We start from the raw sequence: 18161 nt of genomic DNA on the forward strand, positions 1-18161 counted from the left end.
TTTTGACCATGGTATAACGTGGACACTTCATCATGTACAATATCAACAACAGAAGAAACAATATTATCCAACGTGTAAATCCTGGAAGAAAGCATGTTAATACTGTTATCGACCACTGCAAGCACTTTTTCCAAATTTGCTTGATCAATAGCTCTCAGGCATTTAGCTGCCTCAATCTGTGAAAATTTCCAAATTTCATTGTACACAGCATAAAGCCAGCGTTTAGATCTACCCCTAGCCGGGCCTTTTATAAAATCATTCAGCTCTATATTCTCATTCAACTGGGACAGATGCAGTTTAACTGCAGCCAAAGTGGAATGTTGAAACCAGTTCTGACACAATTTGCCTACTGAATAAGTAGTAACAGTGTGATCTGTTTCAAAACGGGGATCTGGCCTGATGTGTGTAAAACCTTCAGACAAACCCAAAAAACGACGTTGGCAAGAATCAGAGCTTCTTTGCCACAAAAGCCACCCCTCCGGATCAAAACTGGAAATATTAAAGGAGGAATTGTGCAAAAGTGCTTGTATCCCACTGATGGACAATGTAGAGAAATTACTCCAACCTGAATATTCTTCCAAATCAGGGATAGTAGGTGTATTCAATTTTTTAGATGTAGCCAATCCAAAGCATGTTGTTTGGGAAATAGTATAATTTAAAAACAACATGTGATTCGGGATGAGACATACACGATGCAAAGCCTCAGTGCCTTGTACCTGCCAATCTTTGGTACCCCAAACCGATTTAAGGTCAATAGCCTCCTTCCATAACTCATAGCCATCTATAGCTAACCTGTCTAGAAAGGACTTCGAATACAGCAATTTTGTATCGGTAAGTCTAACTTTGGACATGAATTTCTGTTTCACTTTAAAATAAAACGACTCAGGATTTGATTGATTAAAATCTGTAAAATAAGAGTATTTTCCCAGAAATGTACTTGAGCTCCCCTGCAAAGGAGCAGGACAATGTTCCCACTGTGTGTAGTTCACAGGAACCCTCCTGGAACTTGTTTTGTGTAAGAAATGATTTCCATAATGTTGATAACAAAACAAATCACCATAATTGACAGAATCTAAGTACAAATCCTCAGCATCAAAGGCCGCATAATATTTCAAATCAGAGAACAATGCTTCTACGGCCTGAAGATCCCAATCATCAGAACGAATATTTTGCTTAATCACATCTCCCATGTTTACTCTAAGCACATTAGGAACATTAATAACTTCTGTGGGGCCATGTATCTGAAACCTAACCGCATCCCACACAATCCCATCAAGGACAGGCCAAGCAGTAATCTCTACTGTATTTAAGTCTCTTTTTAGTCTGTGTGCTGAATGTGAGGAGGAAAGAGGGGCCAATGTTCCATTAAGGTACCGAATTCCTGTTCTTTCTTTCACATAATGGCCATCGATGAGGCGGAAAAAATAAAACACAAAACCAATTGACATAAAAAGATAAAATGAAAATAGTATCAGCCAAACGTATGTCCAAGGTGGAATTAGAAAATGTTTTTTAAACAACGTGGCATATTTTGCAATAGTCGATGGTTTCTTTGAAAGTTCCGAATCAGAGTCAAAAGCGAATCTGGACTGGTTAGCCAAACGAGCTTGTAAATCGGACATAGATAAATCAGCAGGATCTGCATAGGTCAGCTCATCAATGTTAGTAACAGGAATAGTATTTAATAAAGGACTGGATATAGCAGGCATCTCGAGGGACACCTCCTGATCTGCACCAGATGTAATAGCCAGCACAGAGTGCCTCACCATGGAAGGACAGGATACAGCCGGTGTCATGCTATGAAGAATCGGCCACCCGGTGTGTCTTGACATTGTCAATAGAAATAAATCTGTTTTCTTTACGACCTGGAAGTGGTGGTAAAATGACTGTTCTTGTGCCCTTCACTCCAAGAACCCGAACTGGTGCACGATATGAGGGACCAAACTCCTTGTTATCGATCTTCTCTCGAACCAGTTCTCCAACTTGGGGAAGCCAGCCAACTACCGGGATCTGCAACGCATCATCCGACTTGGAGGGCAAGTGTTCCTTAGCAAGACTGTCTCTGGTCTTTTGTAGATCCTGTAAAACATTGCAATGTTCATCTACGTCAAAGGCCGCGGCCTGGGCCTGGCAGTCTACACCATCGAGGTCAGGGACGTACATCTTGATACCAAAGAGCATTTCGTATGGGGTCCGCCCACCCAGAGACCTTCTAGGGAGATTATTAAGCGCACGCTGCACGCCATAGAGGTGGGTCAGCCAGTTTCTACCAGTGCCTATAACTCGGGCTGTCAAAGATTGCTTTAAGTCGCGGTTCATTCGTTCTACTACACTATTGCCCTCGGGCTTGTAGGGACTTGAAAACTTGACTTGGACTCCCAACGAAACCATAGCATCCTTATACGCCTTAGAGGCGAAAGCCGGACCCTGGTCCGAATGGAAAGTACCACAGGCAAAAATTCCCACAAAGACACGCAAATCCTTAATGACAGTCCGCGAATCAGCGCTTCGATGTGGCCATACCCACACAAAGCGTGTGCATGAGTCAACTGCTACTAAGATGTATTTATACGCAGTATCAGAGGAAAAAGGACCGCAGTGATCCAGATAAACGCAACCAAGCGGTTTATTAGAGATGTACAACTGTGTCTGAGGCGGACGCGCAGCAGTAGAAGGCTTAATCTGCTGACAAATGTCACACATAAGGACATAATCGCGCGTCTGTTTGTACAGTCCCCGCCACCAGAACCTTTGTTGTAGCTGAGTTACAGTGGCTGAGACGCCCGCATGCGCAGACGCCACACCTTCATGAGCCGCTGTAATCAGAGAAGCCCTGCGATCCGAGTTGGGAACTAGACGTTCCCCAACTTCAGGAATTTTCACATAAGGAACCTTATCGGGACTTAAGTGGTATGTGTACTTCGAAGGGAACCCCGCAGGATATTTACCTCCCTTCTCCGTGGCAGCAACAGCCGCCAAGATGTCATCTATTTTGCTTTTGGACCTCGTGACTGCCGCCACTAAGTATTTTGAAACCGCAGACTTCGCTGCCTCATCAGCAAGCGAATTACCAACAGCGTGGACCCCCACGCGCTGATGGCCGAGAGTATGAATCACAAACACGAGCGGCAGCTTCTCTTTAAGTTCCGCCACTCGGACCCAGATCATTTTATGTTTTATTGTGCTACCTTTGGAATCACGAAAATCATTCTGAATCCAAAAGAACAAGTTCTCATTGTAAGACTGGACACAGTAGTAAGAATCACTTACGATTAAAGTCGTCACACTAGGATCAGCGTACTCCAATGCGAGCATAAGAGCACGAAGCTCTGCTAATTGTGCGGTGCAGTCCCCTAGTGTTTGCGAGTGCACGACACTGGACTTGAACTCATCGTTCACCATGGCACCGACCACAATGGCGCATGCGGAAACGTAGGCATGTTTAGAGCCATGCGCAACCTGCGCCGAACCATCAGTGTAAATGATACAATGGAAATCCTCCAACGGCCGCATCGCTAAAGGAGCAGGATGAACAAATTCATACTGTAAATACTCCTGCGACCGTAAAGCGGCGTCAAATATAAACGTGACATCCTGGGATGTCAAGGATGTAGCCCACTGAATCCACCGAGGGTGCAAAGCTTTAGAATTAGGTACACTGGCTTTCGTGACTGCCTCCAAGGCAGGACACGGGGTAACCACCAACATGCGTTTTCCCTGTGACAGGGCACGTTCCTTAAGAATTGCCATCTGTACAGCCGTTAAAACTTTCTCCACAGTGGAAAAACGCAGTTCAGCCGACGTGTACAAGTGTGACTTGTAAGCAATAGGTACTGTATCTCCTTCATTAAAAGTCAGGTACGTGAAACCCACCGCCCCAGGGATAATTCTTATCACCAGGTTGGTCTGGTTATCACGAGTCTGTAAGTAGTCAGAAGCGAGCAAATCAGCCTGCAAAGACTGCAGAATGTGTGAATGCTCAGGCAGCCAGCATGATTTGGAAAAAGATGGTTGTATCAAGGCATACAAAGGCTTGATACGCTGGGCATATTCCGGAATGTATGTCCTCCCGAAATTTAAAAAACCCAGTAAAGACTGTAATTTTTTCAGCGTTGTCGGAGAGCGCAACTGCGCGCACTTCTCCAGGAAGTGAGGAGCCAACCCCTTTCCTTCGTGGTTAAGTTCATAACCCAGAAACAACACTGTGTACTCCGCAATGTGTGATTTTGCAAAGTTAAACTTGTAACCCATGTCTGCAAAGTTACAAATTATGCTGTTTACTCGACACAGATGCTCCCAAAGTTCGTCGTCTGTGAGATAAATGTCATCCACATAAGAACAAGCAACTGGATCGAAGCTCTCCAAAAGAGAGACTATGCGGGCGGAAAACACTCCAGGACTATTCTTATAGCCCATTGGGAGTCGTTTAAACATTTTTTGTACGCCGCCGCACGTAAAACTGGTCCATTGGGAACTTAGACCATCTAATCTGTGTGCATAAAAACCATTGGAAATGTCAAGCGTGGTTTTGAACCGTTTACGCTCAAGACTATTCACTAGGGCAGAGCCGTGAGTATTCTGTACTGCACAGTTACGGCAATGCGAGTTCAAATGCCGGTAATCCAAAACCAGACGATATGAGCCGTCCGGCTTGTTCACAGTAAAAAGGGGATTATTCATTGGTGACACACACGTTTCAATTACACCTTGATATTCCAATTGTTCAAGGATAGCTGCGACAGAAGCTTTAGCTTCACGCCGTATGGGATACTGAGGTTGTGGCTGCGGCTGTGACCGTAAAGGAATCTCATGGCTAGGGGACAATTTATCCCAGCCACACTGATTTCGGTACACAGCCGGCGCAAGCGCCAGAGCCCACTCTTCTGCAAAATGCAGCGCTTCCACTCTCGATACAGTGTGCGCGAAACTGGGGAGGATCACCTCCTCCCCTCGTGGAGCTGCGAGAACAAAAGGTGGGGGCCAGTCAGCCTCCGAAAGCAAAATGTCATACGTAGACGAAAGATTTTCCCAAAATACCCCTTTTACAGTTCGCTGCATGTCACCTTCAATTAACAGGACAATTTCAAAAAGTCGTTCAGGGGGAGCAACATGTGTATCAGCCGTTTCAATCACAACATAAGTGTCAGTCGCTGTCACCTTCAACAGTGGACGGAGGGCCTCTCTCACTATGGTAATCTCCGCCGCGCTGTCCAGCAAGGTCAGAGCCCACGTCAGATTCCGAAGCCGCGTTCTCACTATCTGGGGCATATCGATGCGCCGTTAAGGCTGCGACCTTCTTGGCAAACTGCGGTCTCTTGGGCGTAGAGTCGTCCCGCTGATCCCCTTCACTTCGCGTGCGGGGCTGACCACGTCCTTGCTGGCCACCCCTGCCCCTGCCGCCCCCTCCACCACCGGTTGACGGAGCCGATGAGTCCTGAAAGGAACGAGGAGAGCGTTGGTCAGAAGCCTGAAATCTTTCAGGCGATTTAATCGTCGCGCGATCGCGCAAATCATAAACTCGATCTGACTGCGCAGGCAGTGAAGGCGCAGGACTAGAAACCTGTGTCTGCTGTTGTTGCTTACCCTGATTCTGCTTTTTTGGCCAATTTTGTTTTTTGGACTTGGGTTGTCCACCTGTTTCCGAAGACTATCCCTGGGGCTGTTTCTTCTCCTTCTCAGAAAAAGCCTTTACACCCTTAGAAGTGCAGCCAACCATTTTATAAGCCGCCACAATAATCCTTGCTAACTGACGGGGTTTATCGGCATTGGGAACTAACGCCAGAGCATTGGCCACCTGAAAGTTCACTGCATCCCCCTTGACATTGGCAAGGATAAGACCGCAAACTGTCTCAAACGAGCCACTCAGGCGCATACCCAATTCAACCGCCGACTCTGGTCCGTGATCATCCTGAACACGTTTAAGGACCGCAGAAAGGTTTGACACAGACGGGGTGCCATAGCACCTCGAGTAAACCGCTGCAAAAGTCTTACCCCATGTTTCACAGTCAGCAAGTTCAGGGGCTAAATCTTTCGGTAAACTGAGCGTAAGAATCCGGTGTTTTTCACCAGGAGTCGTATTAGGAAACACAGCCTCCAGCTGGTCGAATTTCTCGGCAAGCCAGTAAGGAAAATCATCCTTATCCTGGGGCTTCTTGCCCATAACGGAATTCACCATGACAGGACTGATTTTCAAACCAGCCTGTTCTGCTCGAAGCTGCGCACCTGCGGGGGCTGCGCCATGAACATTACGACCAATGTAATGAACAAGCGCCCTAATCATTCCAACCGCGACCTCATGAAGACGCCGCAGGTCAGCCACATTACAAGTAGCGCGATTAGGGTGAGGAGTAAATCCACCCAAAGCGGGCCAATTTGTGCCCGGAATGGACAAAGGACCTAACCTCGGAGCCGTTAAAGAATGGGGTAGGGCGCCACCAAACCAAACTCCGTGCTGCCAAGCATCTATAGGTACTTCCAGTGCCCTGTACGGAGCATAAGCCGCCGGTACAGCCGAGGCAGTGTATGAATGGAACACACCCGAATTAGCATCCACTTCCGGAAATGTCACCCAGGAATAAAACAATTCGTACGGGTACGCATGTTCCGCACTCACCACTAGAACCACAGCCAAGCCTTCCAGAGGGACATTATATGCCCGCAAGTGGTCACGAACCGCGATGCGGCTATGCTGCGGTATGTCCACGGCCATGTTAGCACAGGAAGACAAAAAAGACAAAGAACACTTTGTAGCACAACTGGGTAGTAATTCAAAGAAACCGTTTTTAGAAGAATTCAAGCTTGAAAAGACCTATTTAAACAAGCATTTCCAATGCAACGGTTTCGCCTTTGGAGAAGTTAGAGCTATTGGCATTGCAAATGACAAAATTTGTATTTATGTGTTGGTTTTGAAAACTGATAAATAAATGGCATTGTCATTTACATTGCCAATAGCTTAATATCTCGCTAATGTGAGAACTATTGTACCCTACGGACGAGCTCAGCAGACAGCAATTACTACCACACACGCACCCAGACCCACACACCCAGAGCCCCCCCCACACACACTTGAGCAGTCACACACACACACACACACACACTGGAGCAGTCACATATACACACACACTGGAGCAGTCACATATACACACACACACACTCTGGAGCAGTCACATACACACACACACACACTCAGGAGCAGTCACACACACACCCAGGAGCAGTCACACACACACACACACACACCCAGGAGCAGTCACACACACCCAGGAGCAGTCACACACACCCAGGAGCAGTCACACACACACACCCAGGAGCAGTCACACACACACACACCCAGGAGCAGTCACACACACACACCCAGGAGCAGTCACACACACACACACACACACACACACACACACACACACACACACACCCAGGAGCAGTCACACACACACACACACACACACAGTAGAAAATTGTCAAGACCACAGGAAGCAACACAGAGGACTAAAAACGCAGGTAACTGTTTAGGTAACACTGTGTCAAACTGCACAGCATTTGTTACCTTATGTTCTGATCTCAGCTCTCTAAAACTGTGGTTGTGTACCGAGCAGCCTGCTCGAGGTCCTCCTTCTGCTCCTGTCTTGATAAATGATCATATCGCTGATTTAGTTTCCTTTTAACTAATATTGGACGGGTTACCGCCACTTAAAAGTATGGCCATCGGGCTGAGGGGTGACAAAGGACTGTCTTAAAAAATATAAATAAGATGTGTGGGTAGTCTAGGCCTGACAGGGCCTGCTTGTAAAAACACTGCTAACCTGCCCTCACCGAAGCCAATATAAAGCAATAACTGACATCCCACACTTCAGCCTAGGACTGCAGGGGACGTCCCCGTGGGACAGCGGAGCCGCCATTTTTAATCAATCCACACAAAATGAAGGAGTGGGAATCTGCTTAAGCAGCTAATGATGCCTGGGTCTGTGGCCCATCAAAGCACAATAAATCTCTGAAGATGGAAGTGCTTATCTCCTGCAAGCAGAGCCAGGTGAAATCTCCTCAGAGCCAAAGGATGCGTATAAATATATATTTTTCTCTTATTTGGAGATGATTTATGTCGGGGAAGGGCAGTTATTTAACAAACTGGCTGATCATGATGAATCGGATGTGAAGGAGAAAGAGCAGCCGGGGAGTCCTGGGCTCCGTGGCAGCGCTCAGATAAACAAAACACTTCTAGAAGGCGCATGCCATCCCGGGTTGCAATTAGTCTAAAGCTGTCACAGGCACATGTAGCAAGAAGTACATCCTAAATTATCACATAATTTATTGAGCAACTGCTACACTCCGATTTGTTAACTCCAGTGCAGGCAAATTTCATTTAATTGCACCCCCTGACGCAGGGATGGCATATTCATTAGGGATCCCCCTGACACAGACAGCAACTTATTTAGCTTTCAGATTGTGTGTTTTGTGCGCATTGCTCATGTTCCATAATCAAACAATTAAAAAAATATTGAAGTTAAACATTATCTCCTACGGCCGTTTCCCTTCCCGCTTTCATGTCGCCGATCATACTTACATTTGCAGTTTGAGCGGGAGAAGTACGAGACAAAAAACATTATTCACGGTCTCTGGTGATGGCAGTAAAAAAAATCGAGTTAAAATAAGCAGAAAAGAACCAGCTTTCAGAGCGTATGACTGATGGCGCCCCCCCTCCCGTCGATTGTGCAAAGAAATGTACAGCAAAAAAACCTGTTCGAATCACTGGGGTCGTCCAAGTTCCCTCCTTGAAAAACGGACCCAAGAGCCCCACTGCTCTATTGCGAAGGCAACACACATAGTGCGGACAAACACAAACGGCTTGCTATGTGTTGTATGCTACTAATTAACACGTAGTTCTCAGGGGGGATATGAACCACTGCTCGATGTAGACCCGGCCAGAAGGTTATCACATTTACACTTCAAACTCAGTACCTTCTGCACAAAACTAGCCATAAAATAACACAAACGGAGCAAGCTATAAAACTAGACAACACATAGCAGGCTGCTGGAAAACGTAACGTGCGATATTATTTTACACTGCACACAGAACAGCTTTAAGATGTGCACAAAATCCCCACGAGTTAAGAACCACACTGGTCTACGTGCCTCGAGTTTAATTCAAACCAGCGATTACACAGAAGGGGGGATATGTAGGAAAAATAAATATTCCGATTTAGGTGCTGCCAGAAAAGGCACTGAATACTGAAAATGAGCAGTACTTTGCAGCAAATGGACTCGGCAAACACAGCCGGTCCTGGTTTAGAATCTAGATGGCACGCTCAACTACGACCGTGATAAACTTTCCCTTTCTACAGAAAACAGACCTTTGTATCACTTTTCCGCTTGGGAGCCACTGTGATTAAAGCATGCCGGTCTCAAACAAATGAAGGCGCTGTCAAGGCCAGCTTACAGGTGACAGCCTTTGGAGCTATTAGCACGTAGCGCCGAGTCTCATTTCACATTGTTGGGCGAGGCGGGAAGTGTTCCTCTGCAAAGGACCCGTGGGTAAGAGACGCTTTAAACATTCAGTATGTTGCTTCCGCACAGAGTTCTCGACTGTACAGATCTACCCAAAGTAGTCCTACTGTCATCACAGCTGACCGCGGTCTTCATGCCCAGGGCATGCCCCAGTTAATGGTTGGTGGCAGACAACTGACAGTCGTGGGGCACATAATGGGGCCAGTGGTGGCAGGACTAGTTCTTCCGGTTAACTTTGTAGTCTGTAATCAGTCACCGCACTTGCTGGCTGGTGGACAGGATACACCAGTTCAGGCGTTATCGTTTGTGCATTGAGTATCACTGACCGCTCTAAAATGTGCAGAGCGGGTCAGTGATACCCAGAAGTAAGCCATCTCCTGCTCATGGTACATCTCCCTGTGCTGTGGTTTCCTCTGCATACGCCCAGCTAAGGAGTCTGCCTTGAATTCATATCTTCAATAAAGCAGGAAGGGTTATTTCTGCCTCAGCGCCAGTTTCGGAAGGTCAGCCTGTGGACTGAGCGAGGAAACATCTGAACGGCGCCTTTTCAAACCCGAATGTATTCAGGCGACGAAAAAATACAAGTCAGGTCCCGGGCCGCGCTCTGATTGGCTGCCGGCCCGGGACACCCCCGTGACGTCAGCCAATCACAGCGCGGCCCGGGAATGACGTCACGGGGGTGTCCCAGGCCGGCAGCCAATCGCAGCGCGGCCCGGGACAAAGGGGCAGGGCTTAAAAAAAGCACCAGAAACGCCCCCGAATCGCGTTTTCGTGAGAAAGCGCGATTGACAGCCTCTGCCTCCCAATGGCTAGCCTCCATTTATGGAGCTAGCCAATTGGAAACAGAGGCTGTCCTAACCTCACTACTAAAAACAAAAGATTTCGACTGGGAGGGGCTTAGCCCCTCGCCAAAAGTCGAAACCTAAAAATAGGTAGGTTTTTCCGTCACCACCGTTTACCGGAAACGGGAATGAAGGTGTTAAGGTTTGAATGATATACTACTCGAGTGTCATGATATAAGGCCAACAACGTACGGGCGCCATGTAGCAGGGTTTCCGTTCTCCCACAGAACTGTGCATAGAGATCTAGAACCTCAGTGAGTTAGGATGATCCAAAACCCATCTCAGTGTCAGAAATCCCCTTACCTAGCTAGAGTGTCTCATGGATCATTATGAAATGATCCATGTCTTAGACAAACCAGAACATGATCTTTAGAATACCTCAGGAATCGTGGAACACATGAACACTCTTTCGTTATATAATCATTTCAAACCAAAAACTGAGAGTCAAAGAACACACGTGCAAGTTTGAAATATTTATTATTCAATGCAAGGTTCTCAAACGCAGTATCTTGTATAATACCAAAATGCAGATTATAAAAATCAGAGTTAGCAGCATAGTCACTAATCCATAGTAAGCAAAAGGTGATAGCATGTTACAATGCAAAATCTATAGAAATCTATATCACCTATATTTCGCGCACCCTATTTAGCATATTATTTTATATCTAAGAAGGTCTCATTCGGGCTTTAGCAGGGCGGACCCATACCTCTAAATGTCAGTAGGAGTAGATCACATCAACAGCTACCAGCTCTCTTCATGCGCAGCACCAAGTGTCTACGTTCATTTCCTATAACTCTATCTTAAACCCGCGTAGAGCCCAAAATGTTGGCATCAACATTATTTGTGTTATGTCTAATGTGGTGCGAGGATCAGGCCTCCCAGCAACCTTGTGTTAGGTTATTCTTAGAGTGTGCAGCTCTCAGTGTGCAGACAGTTGTACCAAGTGTACCAGGCAAAGCTGATAGCATAGTAATAACATATTATTCTCAAATAAATCACATCACCGCTTCTAGGGTGAAAGCTACAACAACAAGTAGGTGTCGTGTGCAAAACTGAAGCCGAAGGAAAAATGGCTGTTTAAACATGTAATACACTCATGCTAACTTAACACAATATATGTAACGAATTATCCATATGACACCCTCGAAGGTTCCCCTGGGCCCAAGAGCTCAACTTGGTAAGGGTCAAGTTCCATAGGCTCAGTTCCCTCTGGGATGTCCAAGTCCTCTCTCGGAGGAAAGGGGTCCTGATCCTTTTTCTGTACTGAAGCTGGTTCCCCAGTCTTCTTACCTTTTCTCTTGGAAGGCTAGGCCATACTTTCAGACTCCATCTCCTTTTTCGGCTCTGTGCTCTTGTTTTCACACACACACACTCTCTCAGGGATGTCCAGCATGGGTTTTAAGTTCAACCTTAGCCCATGCGGAGGTCTCCAGGTTATTGCCAAGCAGACATGTAATTGGCAGCTTTGGAGAGCACACTATCGACTATCGGTCCAGTGTCTTAACGGAGTAGTCAACAAAGTCAATCCAGTACTGATTTTGGTTTTGTAAGCACCCCAGAATCTAATTCTGTATTCCTCAGTTGTGAGTCCAAATCCCTCAGACTTCTCTTCATTAGGTCATAAGACCCAGGATCGGCCCCAGAAAGGATGTCTCTGCATTTACCAGAGAACAGTTCCCAAAGGAGTGCCACCCCCAGTGTGACTTATTCCCTTTTCTCATTTTACAAGTCCTCTCAAAAGCTGTGAACCATTTTGAGATATATTCACTGGCTTCGTATTTAGGGACAGTCCCTTTGGGGATTTTATGGTCATATAATTGCTCTTTAGTCCTTATTAAGTAAATCACTACCACCATTGATGGGTGCTAGGCCCATCTCTGCTCCCTCTCTAGAGAGCCAGCAACCTGGTGGCTAGATCCAGCCTTTTGTTCAACCTTGCTAAAAGGTTGTCCTTATTCAGGCTGTCCTCAATGTCCTCAGTAGCACCCGATCAACCTGTGTGGGCTCTAGGTACTGAGGGGTTTATTCTTGGATTGATGGCCACTGGGGCCCTTCTCTCCCTATGAAAGGGGAGGGGGCCGATAAGCATCCTAATCGCCTCTATCTTCTTCCTCCTCATCTGACTGGGCCTCACCATTTTCAGATGGGTGGTCCTTAGCATACCCAGCCAACAGCTCCTGGAGCCTTTGTTTGGTGGGAGGTGACCCCATGGGTATCTTTCTAATTTTGTATAGGGACCTTACCTCCTTGAAAGACAAGTGGAGGTCGAGCTCTTCAACCTGGTGCAAAGGCAGTGTGTGAGTGTAAAGGTACAGGAGGTCTAAGGCTGGCACAATAAGTGTGCAGCCCTTAGACACTGCCTTTGCAGGCTGCGTGTCTTGGTGCAGAACAAAGGGATGAGTCTACATTGCACTGTGTGCCATGCCTACAATCCACTGCCCTGGCATAGGTTAGTCCCCCCTCTGGCTGGGTGCACTATACCAGTGGTGAGGGTACAGGTGCATGAGCCCCGTACCCCTACAGCATCTACAGCCATGAAACTGAGAAGTTTGGTATCAAACTTCTCAGCACATTAAACCCACACTGATGCCAGTGTGGGATTTAATGAAAAACGCACACAGAGGGCATCTTTTAGATGTACCCTAAAACAACCTACCACTATAGTGTCCAGGCTGTGTGGCTGCCTTCAGCTGCCACCACCAGACAGGTTTCTGGATCCCTGGGTTGATAACTTGCTGCTCTAGGGGGGACTGAAACAATGCACATCCTGGGAAGAGGTGCAAAGCCTCCCCCCCCAGGATGGGCAGGGTCCACGAAGGGGAAGCTTTAAAGGCTTGCCTGCCGCCTTTATGAGCTTCCCCAGGCCAAATGCTGCTTCCAACAACTGGTCCCCACTGGTTCTGACCCCCACTTTGGACGGGAGACCCGGCGAGATAACAAGTGAGGTAGAGAGGTTTGCCCACCTCTGCCAACTCCACCCCTCAGGTGCGGGAGGAGAGGTAAAGCACAACTCCCAATCCAGCCATCTTGCATATGGGGGGACCCAGTCAACCAGGGAGAGGCATATGCCCCCGCACCCCCCTCCCACTGGAGGGAGTCATAATAGGGGGGTGTACCCACGACAGGGAAGGGACCTAAATCTATTATTTAGGAGCACTCCTGAACCTTGCTTATATAGACAAAAAAACAGTAGAAAAAGGACCGTACAGCTGTGCCGAAGCTAAGGGGAGGACGCCCACTGACTTGGCCCCAGCCCTATCGGCCTGCCCCCACCGTGAACCTGCTCCAGCGAAAATCCGGCGTGTCCTGTGGTCAGCAACCTAGTGAAACCCAGAGGACCTGCCTGCAATCCCAAATACTATCGTCTGTGAACACCAGATTTGCTCACCCACAGACTCCAGCTCCGCGAGTCTGTACCACTCGACAACAGCCCGAGTGGCCCAACACCACGAGGAGGTCTTCCCAGTGATCCAGACCTGAGATCCAGCAATCCCTGACCTGCCTCATGCCTCCAGCCAACACCTGCAGCCTAAATCAGGAAGGTCCCCCCCCAGCCACGACCAGGAGCTGGTATGAAGATCCGACCCAAAAAGGCACCCCTGCACCAGACACCCCATGGCCTTGGGTGGCCCAACAGACTCTGCCTAACCAACCCCCTGCATCCCCAACTTATCCCGCCAAGTGGTGGTGACACCCAGAAGACCTCAGTCCTAGAGCAGCGCTTTTGCAAACAGAGGATACCCCACTGAAAGCTACAGGGCGCACAATGCCAAAACAGCACTCTAAACCCGGCCGCAGAGTGCCGCTGAGGGTGCATCTTTTGTGCTGGCCTAAACGCCCATTTGTACTGAGATTAAGTCCAGGAGCTTTGCTCCCACGGCAGTGGCCTGCTCATAAGCAGACACTAACCGGAGGCCCTTATCCCCCAATGGGTAACCTTGGGCCTCAGCACTCTGCACCCGGCCGCCCTAGTGCCGATGAGGGTGTAACAAGAGTGCATCCTTGCCCCTGTGGGACCATTGAGTCTAACCTCAAAATACCAACTACCGCAACAAAGAACTTACCTGTTAACCAATAACAGTATTTTCCTTTGTAGGATAACTGACTGTTTTTCTATGAAAAGCGTGGAGTTGGAAAATCTAAGAAATCCTTTATAACTAGCTAAATAACAAAAACGCTTTACTCGCCTGTTTACAGGAGATGTCCCAGTGCAGTATCCAGGTATACTCCACTGTGTGAGAAAAGTAATCTAATGGTCATTTTACTAAAAAGCCTATACAAAGTATATGTACTGTATTATGAAAAGAATTGCATTGCCAGTAACTACTGTAACAAAATCAAAGTGTACATACAATTGTAAATCAAATTATTTACAAACTGCATTACAACTGTAAAGGATTTATTGCTTACCTGTGCCAGGCTTGTTTAGTTCTAGAGAATAAAATAACTAATAGAGTATTTTTATACAAAAACAATTGGTCAAAAGTTCAGTCTTTGAGTGTGTAAAATCATTTGCTGACTGAGTGTGTACAAAAAATGCTTAACACTGTCCTCCGATACAGCCTTACTTCTCTAATACACTACCACAAATAGGGAGTAAGGTGCCATCTACTTTTACGTATGCCTAACTTTTGGGTTCCACTGGACTCTGTACACTATACCTCACTTTGGTATAGTATATACAGAGCCAGCATCCTACAACATGATCTGGGGGATCGGACTAGGAAGGTTTTGCGGTGGAGTAGGGATTTGTGGCTGGACCGGACTTCTGGCCACCAAATCCGCGAGGTCAAGGTGCACTGCGTCCACAGCCTGGCGAGTTTGCTGGACTTTCGGGGTCCTCGGGCTGGGGCAGGGTTGGCGCAGTTGGACGCCCCTTCCGTAGCCACAAAAACGGCAGACAGACTGATGACAGTGAGACCCAAGACTTGGCCGTAGCCCGCGAGTCCTTAAAGCGTTTAATCGCTGCATCTGCCCGAACTACTAAGAGATGAGAGCAATCATAGGGCATGTCCATACGGTTAGCTTGAACATCCCCTGAAAACGCAGACGTCCTCAGCCAGGCATGGTGCCCAACGGCCAGCGGTGAGGAAATCGCTCTGCCTAGCGAGTCTGTCGTGTCTCAGCCGCATCATTTGGCAAACTTTACGGCCTCTCTCCCATCTGTAACCACTTGGGAGAGGAGAACCCTGTAGCCTCCTCCAAGGCTCTTGGTGGCACCTACGCAACGGTATCCCATAGTGAATGGGAATAACAGCCCAAGAGACATGCAGTGCTTACCAACCACAATGCTAGGCTGGTGGAAGAAATCATCTTACCAAAGCTGTCCATCCTTTTAGATTCCCTGTCATGGGTTGCGGAAGGGAACAAGTCACTGGAAGAAGAGGCTTGGACCACCAAGCTTTGTGGGTTGGGATGGGCAGAGAGTTAAGCTGGGTCGCCCGGTGGTGGCGGGCAATAGTTCTGTTCACAGGAGCCCCTGTGCTGGGCTTGCACCAGGTGCCAAGTAGAACATTGATCAAGGCATAGTTGAAAAGCAACAAGGGTTCTGAGATGGAGACACCAGGTATCAGGACCTCCGTCAAGATATTAGTCTTGACTGCAACCGTAGGAAGCGGCAGGTCCAAGACCGCCGAAGCCCTACGTACCATCATTGCAAAAGAAGCCCCCTCCTCCGTAGCCAGGTTAGAGGGAGACAGCATGCCAGACTCTGGGGAGATGTCCAGACCGTTGGCATCACCAAGGTCCTCATACCAGTCCAGTTTGTCATTTGGAGGCAGGATTTCTAAGGGATCCTGCTGTTCATCCCTAGCCCTTCAGAATAGGGCAGAGTGCACAGCATGGAGCCGAACTGCTCAGTTGTCGGCCAACCGGCTAAATGTCATCTGTAATTACGATGGAGGTTGGGGGAGGGGGGGGGGGGGGGGAGATGGGGCGGCGTTGACTCAGAGGGTCTCTATGATGGATGCGGTGCCAGGGAAGGTTAGAGGGGTGAAACAAGCGCCAGTCCGGATCCAGGAATGGATCCAAGAGGAGTTTCAGAACCCACAGGGACGCCAACTGAGCCTGCGGGCCCATAAGGGGCGCAAGCAGGGTCAAGCAGCCCAAATATGGCTCACATGGCGTCATACAATTTTTAATTGGATGGGGGTCCCTCCTGGTCCCAGAAAGGGAGGGAAATGCAGAGCCTACCCAGGCACCCACTTCGAGGGGCTTGAATGCAGAGACTCCTCTGTCTCGTCATGTGACGGGCGCTGTGAAGTTTAAGCATGCTTCGACTTAATGTACTTCTTACCTGACCTAGACTAGGAGGAATAAGACTTTGACCTTTCGCAGAAGAGCTTGGGCATTCCTCTCGACCGAGATCGATGGGTGCAATCTCCACAGTGCCTTACGCCGGGCTGCGATCCGCTTGAGGGACTGCTCTCTCAAAGACTTAGCCGTGATTGCCCGACAATCTGAGCACGACTTATTCGAGGTTGCACTCAAGGCACCAAAAACACACCAGGTGGGGGTCACCGACAGACATAGCGTGGTGACAGGGGTCACAAGGCTTGAATCGAGAGGTCTACTTACTGGACATGCCTACACACCAAAAGGACTACAAAAAGTTGAATAAAAAGTATCAAAATGTGACGGGGGTAGCTCAAGTCCACAGATCTGTGCTGGCTGGCAGAAAGAAAGGAACGGATGTCAGCACGCGCGAGGTGGCGCCTATATTGATGATGCAGATGTCATGACTCCGAACCCAACGCCTACAATGTCACGCTGACTTTATTCCCAGGCAATGGTGGCCAGAAAGGGCAGAAATACCGCCTCATACAACCATAGTTGCTCGGAACCTGGGGGTCACGTTTGATTCCAATCTCGCCTTCAAGCAGCAGGCAATAAAAGTGGCAGGAATGTGCTTTGGCTTAATCAAAAGCCTGAGGAAATTCTTTGATTTACTCCCTTTGGAGGCGAGGAAAACTGTTGCAGTAGCGTTGGTAACGTCGCGCTTAGATTATTGCAACAGTTTGTATGCTGGCACAAATAAAGAAGTAACTTACAGGCTTCAGCTAGTGCAAAGCGCTGCTGCCAGATTGGTGCTAAAATGGCCAAAAAGATCGTCAGCCTCAGGGGCATTAAAAGCTCTTCATTGGCTTCCCATTGTAAAAAGGATCCTGTTCAAGGTTTTGATTATAACATTTCGAGCAATGCACAAAACAGGACCATTATATCTACAGAAAAAATTCAAGAGAGACTGCCCAACCAGAAACCTACGATCATCAAATTCCAATACTCTGGTGATTCCTAGGTTTCGTTTAAAAACCCGTGGAGGAAAGTCCCTGGCAGTACTGGGTGCAAAGGCTTGGAATACTCTGCCTCTTGCCCTGAGAACTCTGGATAAAGAAACAGAGTTCCGCAAAGAATTAAAAACTTGGATATTTAAACTGCAAGATAGCATGGCCAGAACTCTAGTTTGATGCTTGCCTCTGTTTTTGGTCCAACTCTAAGTCACTTTGTCATCTGATAATTTGCCGGAGGTAGCGCCTAGATGCTCCATTGGAGCGATTGCTGCGCGATATAAATAAAATTTTACATTACATTACATTACGCTCAGTCGACGGACGCCACATATCGGCACCGGTATTAATAATCTTCCGGATCCAGCCAGACGCCTGGTAGCGCAAAGGTAAGGAATCTGCAGCTAGATGACTATCAGATATTGCAATTAGCTTATAAATTCATAATTCAGTCTTACCAGGTTTTCATAGGTGAACGCTTCACCTCTTACACAATACATAACTGCATAACTGTTACAAGGCAGCAATCACACT

At 47.7% G+C, this 18161-nt stretch overlaps 1 protein-coding gene across 1 annotated transcript in view; it reads right to left on the reverse strand.

Annotated features, from left to right (window-relative positions):
* GSPT1 (G1 to S phase transition 1) overlaps window positions 1–18161 on the reverse strand; it is a 612577-nt gene that overhangs the window by 178912 nt on the left and 415504 nt on the right. The gene's annotated exons all lie outside the window — the stretch shown is intronic.

The sequence above is a fragment of the Lissotriton vulgaris genome, chromosome 10, assembly GCF_964263255.1.
Source record: "Lissotriton vulgaris chromosome 10, aLisVul1.2, whole genome shotgun sequence".
Taxonomy (NCBI): domain Eukaryota; kingdom Metazoa; phylum Chordata; class Amphibia; order Caudata; family Salamandridae; genus Lissotriton; species Lissotriton vulgaris.